We start from the raw sequence: 7610 nt of genomic DNA, 5'->3' as shown, positions 1-7610 counted from the left end.
TGAAAATCAACTACCGCGGTTATTTAAATCCTTATAATAATCACAGGTGATGAAATTAAGAATCTCACAAGTTAAAATGTCATTTTAAATGAATAACTTTATAGGGTCACCCCCTATATTTTTTTTTCTTTAATATAAAATTATTTAAAATCACTAATAATACAAGTGTAATTTAAAAAAGGCTACTGTCGAATTTTTATTGGAAAAAAATTATGTGCCCTGTTCAAACTTGTATTTCTGTCACGCCATATTGCCGCCTAGATGTGACGTCATACACTTTCAATATTTTTTACACAACTGGAGATTCATGCTTTTCTTTGAAAATTTTTAATAAATTGGAAGCATCAAGTAATAGTAACGAGTAGCAAAAAAAAATGTATCTTTGCCGCCATCTTGGCACGCAAATTACTATATTTTACATGTTTTCTTCATAGAATACTTAACTTAAGTATATTATGTAAAAAATCTCCAGTTGTGCCTAACTGCACTAACTTTGAATAAACATTAATTTATTTGTATTGTTTTTTCTTTTGAACGTTTATTTTTCTAACTGAAAATTTATCTATCCTATTTTCGGTTAAAAATTAATTTATTTAGTTGAAAATTAATTTCGTTAACTGAAAATTTAACGGTTCCATTTTTGTGGAAAATTTATCTTTTTGATAGAAACCATTTTGTAGTTGATTATTATTCAATTTTATGTATGTTTTAAGTAATTTGTCGATAACCACTTCTAACATTATATATGATTGTGTTTTTATACATAAAAGAAAAATTTAGAACGGTCAGAGAAATATGAAATTTTGTAACAACCCTGATTCTTTAAAATAAAAAGTTTTGCATTTATTAAATTTTAAATGCTGAAAATTTTCAATTTCCCGGTTTATGAAGATATAAATTTCAAATTTTTATCTCATTATGATGTCTAATTAAATAATTACGCAATCAAGCTGGCTTGCGGATAGAGAAATCTGGAAAAGCTTGGGAATTTCATTTAGCCGAAAAAAAATCGAGAAAAATTTAGGATCGGCATTTTTTTTTTAAACCTTACCTCCTAATTAGGTTAAAAGCTATGAGAATTCTCTAATAAAGAAGCCAGGATGAAGGTAATGCAAATTTTAATTTTTCTACATTAAATTATTTAATATATCAAACGTTTTACAAAGTTAAAACAAAAAAGTTTGAAAACTTCGAAGACATCTTACCTTTAAACAAAATATTAATAAAAATTCAATTAATTTATATTTGGAATAAATTGGATAGAATCCTCATGATTACTTATTTCTTATATTTTACAAAAATATTTGTAACATTTTTATTTGAACATTAAATATTAAAAATGTTTATTATATTGGATTTAATTATAATTAAAATAAAACATTGAAATTTTCATTACTTTTGCATTATATTTTTAAAAAATTACAAAATATCTTCATCATATGGCTCATTTAAAAGAGAATTACGATAGCTTTTAACCTATTTAAAGGAAAAATGTTAACTCTCATAAAATTAACATTAAATGATCTTAAGCAATCATCGGCATATTGCGAAAATTTCCATTTCTATTAGTTATTTTGGGATAAATTACAAAAAGACATTTTTAAATCTTATTATTTAAAAATCTGATCGCTAGACACCTTGGAAATAAATAGGATTTTCGAAAACCAAAGATTTAATTTGTTTTTCAAGTATAACTTAAACTCCAACGTGAGTTGTGCGATTGCGTTTCCATTACCCGGTATAAATAAGCGTTAAATAGAGAAAAATTAATATTGTCAGATTTCAGTGTAAAAGTGAAGATAATTCTATTATTTTAAATACGCGATTTTTCCATCTTTCTACAATGTCATTATAAGAATAGGATATCTCCGAAACTAATTTATTTCTATTTCTATAGCGGCCGCCGCATAAGTTCCTATTCCCCAAAAGAGAACGTGTTTTCAATATATTTAATTCCTTGTAATTTTACCGACAGATACACCTTACAGAGATGTCTTCTATTCCCCAGAAGTATTCGTGTTTTGAGATTATTTAATTCGTTCTAATAAGTTCACAAAATATGTGTAATAAATTGTTTTAATTCCTTCATGTGGAATATAAGTTTTGAAAATTTAATCTTAATCAATTCAAGTCCGCCTCTCTAGAGTTAAAATTATTTTAATTCACACATTTAAATAGATTTCCTTAATACATTTTTAACACGTTCAAATAAATTATTCAAATATAAATACATATACATTTAAATATTTGTCGAATTCATTAACCATAAAAAGATATAATAATAAAAAATAAGTTAAATAAATGCTTTCGCTAAATTTTATTAAGTCGATTGAGAGGAATAGGATTTACACTTTTTCATAGGAATACAGATTCTTAATTTTCCTGAATTGAACGCTTATTACTGGGCAAACTTTTGAATTTTCATCCACCACAATATAATTTTTAAACCTAAAATTATTGAATTCAAAAGCCGACAAAAAAACCAGAGTTTTCTACAAAACAGTTGTATTTTTAACTCTAAAATATGAATTTTAAACAAACTAGTTCATTTACAATCAAAGAGTGGAGTTTTCAAATCAAATAATGAATTTTTTACAAAGTAGTATAACTTCTGACCGTGTACTGAAATTTTTAACAAAAAAAAGGGGAATTCTTATTAAGAAATATGATGGTTGTTAATTCAAGGATTTTGATTACAAATTGAAAAAAGTTGAATTAATTTAAAACAACCAAAAACGAATTTTCAATAAAACAATGGAAGCCTTAACCTAAACAGATTAATTTTCAACCAAACAGTTGCATTTTTTCTCAAGAAAATCGAATCTTCAACAAAATAATTGAAATATTAATGAAAAAAAAGCTTTTCAGTCAATAAAATTTTCAACCGAAAAATCAAATTTTTAACCAAAAAATAATTAAAATTGTATTCAGTTTTTTTAATACAGTGAAACTCTTCTATAGCACCGCGCGACCCGCGCAGTTCCTGTTACAACTACCTGCGGCGCGGCATCAATTCTCGGAACGACTATGGAAGGGAGGGCTATTGAAGGGTTTTACTGTACTTCGCTTCTCGGTGAATCTACGTAAGTTGTGAAAGAGAAAAACTTGTTGGACAGAAAATTGCTCCTTTCGTATATATTCTGCAGAAAACCAGTAAGAAAATGAATTTTAGAGAACTAAATGTTGCGTAAAATTTAAAAAAACGTTTCAGCTCATATAGGTCACGAATTGTTCCCAGTGGGCACAAAGTTTGGCGACGTCTTTACGACATCTTTACGATAACTTTACGACATCCTATGTCCATGTCGTTAAGGTGTCTTTGCGATATCGTAAATAAGTCGCATGATCTGATGATGTCTTTACGACATCGTAAAGACAGCGAAACGACATGGACATAGGATGTCGTGAAGTTGTCCTAAAGATGTCGTAACTATGTTGTAAAGACGTCGCCAAATTTTGTGCCCACTGGGTGACTATGAAACTTGGAACCTTTCCATTCAGAAGGCTCTGTATGTACTAAAAAATGTACTGCGACCGTATTTGAGAATTTTGGTGGCATATATGCATTTTTAGTTTCTTACAAGTTCACTTTTTTCTTCTTTTTTGTTAAGATATAATCAATTGTTCAAGAATTGTTTAAATAATACGCTTCAGCCCATCAATTCTCTGCATATTCAATGTATTTGCTTTGTAAATTAAATATTTAAAAATAATTGGTTTTACATTGTTTATTTATTATTTATAAACTTTTATTAAATGGATTGGTTTTATAACGTTGTATGATTTTGTTCAAGTTGCGAAAAATTAGGATGGGAAAAAAGAAAAGAAAGAGTTTCAAGTCTACTCTGTACATTATACAATTCAAGATTAGAATTTAAACTCAAGTTAGAAATCAATTATTATCGAAACCTGATGTTTCGAATGATGTTTTCTATTAAAATCCAGGACTTTATGTTTTTCCATTTAATTTCGACAACAGATATTCTGGAAGTGCTTTTCACAAAGTAAATATATTACATATGCATACAATTGAGCTACCGGATCGAAGAAGGACACATAAACTTATTTTGCTGGGAGTGGGGAGATCCCTGGAGGCTTTCAGAAACTTTTTTGAATTTTGATTTTTAAAGACTCTGTCTAGCTGTAGAATTTCATTGCGCATCTTTTTCCTCCTACGCAAAAATTTGCAGCATTTTAGTTCTCTAATTAAAGCCAAAAAAACTGGCTCTTTTGTAAAATTTAATTCTGATACGTTTTTCACTTCAAATCGTGCTCAGTCAGTCCGTTTTAAGGATTTTTAAATAAATTTTTCAGGGAATGTAATTTGAAATATTTTTCAACTGATAGAGCAAAAGTGATTCAAACATTTATTCAAAAAAAAAAAAAAATTGTTGTTAATTTTTTTCCGATGCCTGGCGCTTTTTGGCCTTCTCTAACTTCCGGCGTTTCGTTTATCGAGCGAATTTTGAGTAACAAAAAACTTTCAGCGAGAAAGTTTTTCACAACAGTACAAAGAAATTTTCTGGAAAATCTTAGAAAATCGAATTGATACTCAAGAAATTATTGACGTCTCAAGCCGATAGCGGCTAGACGACTCGCGCGCGGGCCGTAGCGATTCTCTCAGACCCCATCTATAAATGTGTCTCTTGTGTGTCTGATTACACAGCCACACAAAAAAAAGTGTGCGGATCTGATAACAAGACACACGTATTTCTATGGATTTTAGGGCGCTGAATTCAAATTCGGTATCAAAAATCACCCATCACGTCATGGTTGAGCCATAACCTCGAAAAATGACGAAAAATCATGCACTGAGGCAAATAAATTTCAAAATAATGCCAGTTATGCAAATTTTCACTTCAAAAACATGCCGACAACTGTGAAGGATCAACCCTTGCCTGATATCAGCTTATTTAACATAACTTTACCCAACAGAACCTGACCTCACCTAACCTGAATTAACAGAAATATATTGAACTACACGTAAAGCTCTGGAAGCATATTTTCCCAGTAGCAAATGTGTGCTACATCGAATGGGTCAACTCGAGCCTCACCTAGAAATAAATCTAACCTAGCCTAACCTAACCTCACGAAACACAATCAATTTAATTGAATTACGATAAAAAGCAAGATAAAATGCAAACACGAAATATAGTATAAATACATCCCTTAAGTGTAAGAAAAGCAGAGAGAACAAAATTTTGAATAAAACTCTTATTCATTTGCATGTTTAAGTTACAGTTCTACATTTTAATTGATACAGACATTGTCAGGTTAATTGAAATGGGGTCAATTCTACTTGCAGTTCTAAGTTTCTTCAAATGAGTAATGTGCGTCTAAATTTTTATCCACCTGTAGTACAATGAAATGAATTTTATTGTGTTACAACGGGAACACTTAAGTTGTGTTGCGTTAAGCGAAATTTCGTTAGGTTCTGTTAAGTTAGATTCATTTGTGGGTTAAGATCGAGTTAACCTATTAAATGTAGCACACATTTAAGACTGAGAACCGTACGCTTGCATAGCTACATGTGTGGTTGAATTTCATTCGGCTAGGTTAGGTTAGGTCAGGTTTTGTTAGATTAGGCTAGGTTAAACCTCTATGTAGGTTAAGCCGAAACTGAATGAAACGGTACCGAAAACACAACGGGACAACACAATGAGTTTAATTGGGTTACGTGAAGTTAGGTTAGGTTAGGTTAAGTTTTTTTAGGTTAGGATAGGTTTGACCTCTTTGCAGGTTAAGCCCAAGCTGATTCAAACGGTACCGCAAACACAACGGGACAACACAATCAGTTTAATTGTGTTTCGTGAGGTTAGGTTAGGTTAGGCTAGGTTAGATTTATTTCTAGGTTAGGCTCGAGTTGACCCATTCGATGTAGCACACATTTGCTACTGGGAAATACGTCTAGTTCAATAAATTTCTGTTAATTCAGGTTAGGTGAGGTCAGGTTCTGTTGGGTAAAGTTATGTTAAATAAGTTGATATCAGGCAAGGATTGATCCTTCACAGCTGTCGACATATTTTTGAAGTGACAATTTGCATCACTGGCATTATTTTGAAATTTATTTGCCTCAGTGCATGATGTTTCGTTATTTTTTTAGGTTATGGCTCAACCATGACATGATGGGTGATTTTTGATACCGAATTTGAATTCAGCGCCCCAAAATCCATAGGAATACGTGTGTCTTGTTACCAGATCCGCACACTTTTTTTTGTGTGGCTGTGTTATTTATAGTTATAGTAGAACCTCAGAAAGGGGATAAAATAAAGCGAGAGATTTGTCCGACAATGTTGGAGTCAGTTGAATGTAAACCAGGAGTTGCAATTGAAGAAAGTTCCGAAAAATGGGAGATGAATCTTCATAGAATTGACTCATTGCAGTACAATATGTCAGTTGAAGAGAAGGGGGATTTGCAAGAGAAATTTGAATTTAAAGATATGAATGATAAACTTGAGTAAGAACTCTTTCAAATGGAAGAGGAAAATCAAAGAATTAAGTAGAAAAGTAAAAGATAAGATGCAGAAAATAGGGTTTAAGGATGATTAGAAATATTTAAGAAGACAATTTTTACCTTCAGTTTATAAATTACGCCTTCTGTGTTCGGTTTGAATTGATGATTTTAATATTTCTGCTTTAAAAAAATAATGCCAATCCGATATTCGTGAATTTTTAAAGTGTTTCGTTCAGAGTCAAATTTCATTTTTATGCTTTATTTAAGTTTCTTACACGTTTGAAATGTCCACAATTTATGTTCCCTTAAACTTTTTAATTTTAAATTAAAAATATTAAAGGGGTGATTTATTTGTCAAATTTATCAATTTATCTAATAAAACTTGAGATTTTTATACTAAGTGTCTATCAATTTAATGTTCTATATTTGAATATCCTATTTATTTATAATATACTTGTCAAACAATTAAGATTTATTGATGCATAATTTTATTATTACGTTTTCAATTTTAATAATTTTACATTTTTAATAATCTTTGATAACAAAAATTAATTCTGGACAAAAAGTGTTATATTCGACATTTCCACCAAAAAATATTTGAATTTGAAATTTAAAAAACCTGTTAAATTAAAGAAAAAAATACGAATTTTTAACAAAAAAAAGAGAATTTCCAACCAGAAAAGATTTCTAAATCATTAAAGAAAAAATTCTCACCCGAAATGTTGAGTTTTTAAGTCATAAAGAAAATTGTTGAATTTACACCCCAAAAATATGCATTTTCTGACCAAGTAATGTAATTTTAGACCAAGAAATACGAGTTTTCAACAAAATAAGTGAATTTTCAACTGAATAATATAAATTTTCTAGTAAAAATGAAATAATAACATTTTAAGTAAAAAAAAAATCAACAAAAAAACGTATTTTCGAATTTTGAATGGAAGCAATGAGCTCCTCCCTAAAACAATAAATATATCAAACCAAAAAATGTATTCTTAACCAAATAGTATAATTTTCGACCCAGAAGAAGAGTTTCCTACGAATAAAGTCAAATTTCTAAACAAATACCAGGTGTATACATATGAAACCGGTATTGCCATCTAGCGGCCAGTAGGCACACTTGTAGGCACTGTCGGAACTTACCATTTGTGCTAATTGG

At 29.8% G+C, this 7610-nt stretch overlaps 1 protein-coding gene across 1 annotated transcript in view; it reads left to right on the top strand.

The window, feature by feature from the left end:
* Positions 1–7610, top strand: part of LOC117178029 — a 46574-nt gene that overhangs the window by 25488 nt on the left and 13476 nt on the right. The window lies entirely within an intron of this gene.

This window comes from Belonocnema kinseyi, chromosome 8 (genome assembly GCF_010883055.1).
Source record: "Belonocnema kinseyi isolate 2016_QV_RU_SX_M_011 chromosome 8, B_treatae_v1, whole genome shotgun sequence".
Classification (NCBI taxonomy): Eukaryota; Metazoa; Arthropoda; class Insecta; order Hymenoptera; family Cynipidae; genus Belonocnema; species Belonocnema kinseyi.
The sequence above is the reverse complement of the archived record's forward strand: the minus strand, read 5'-3'. Positions and strand labels throughout refer to the sequence as shown.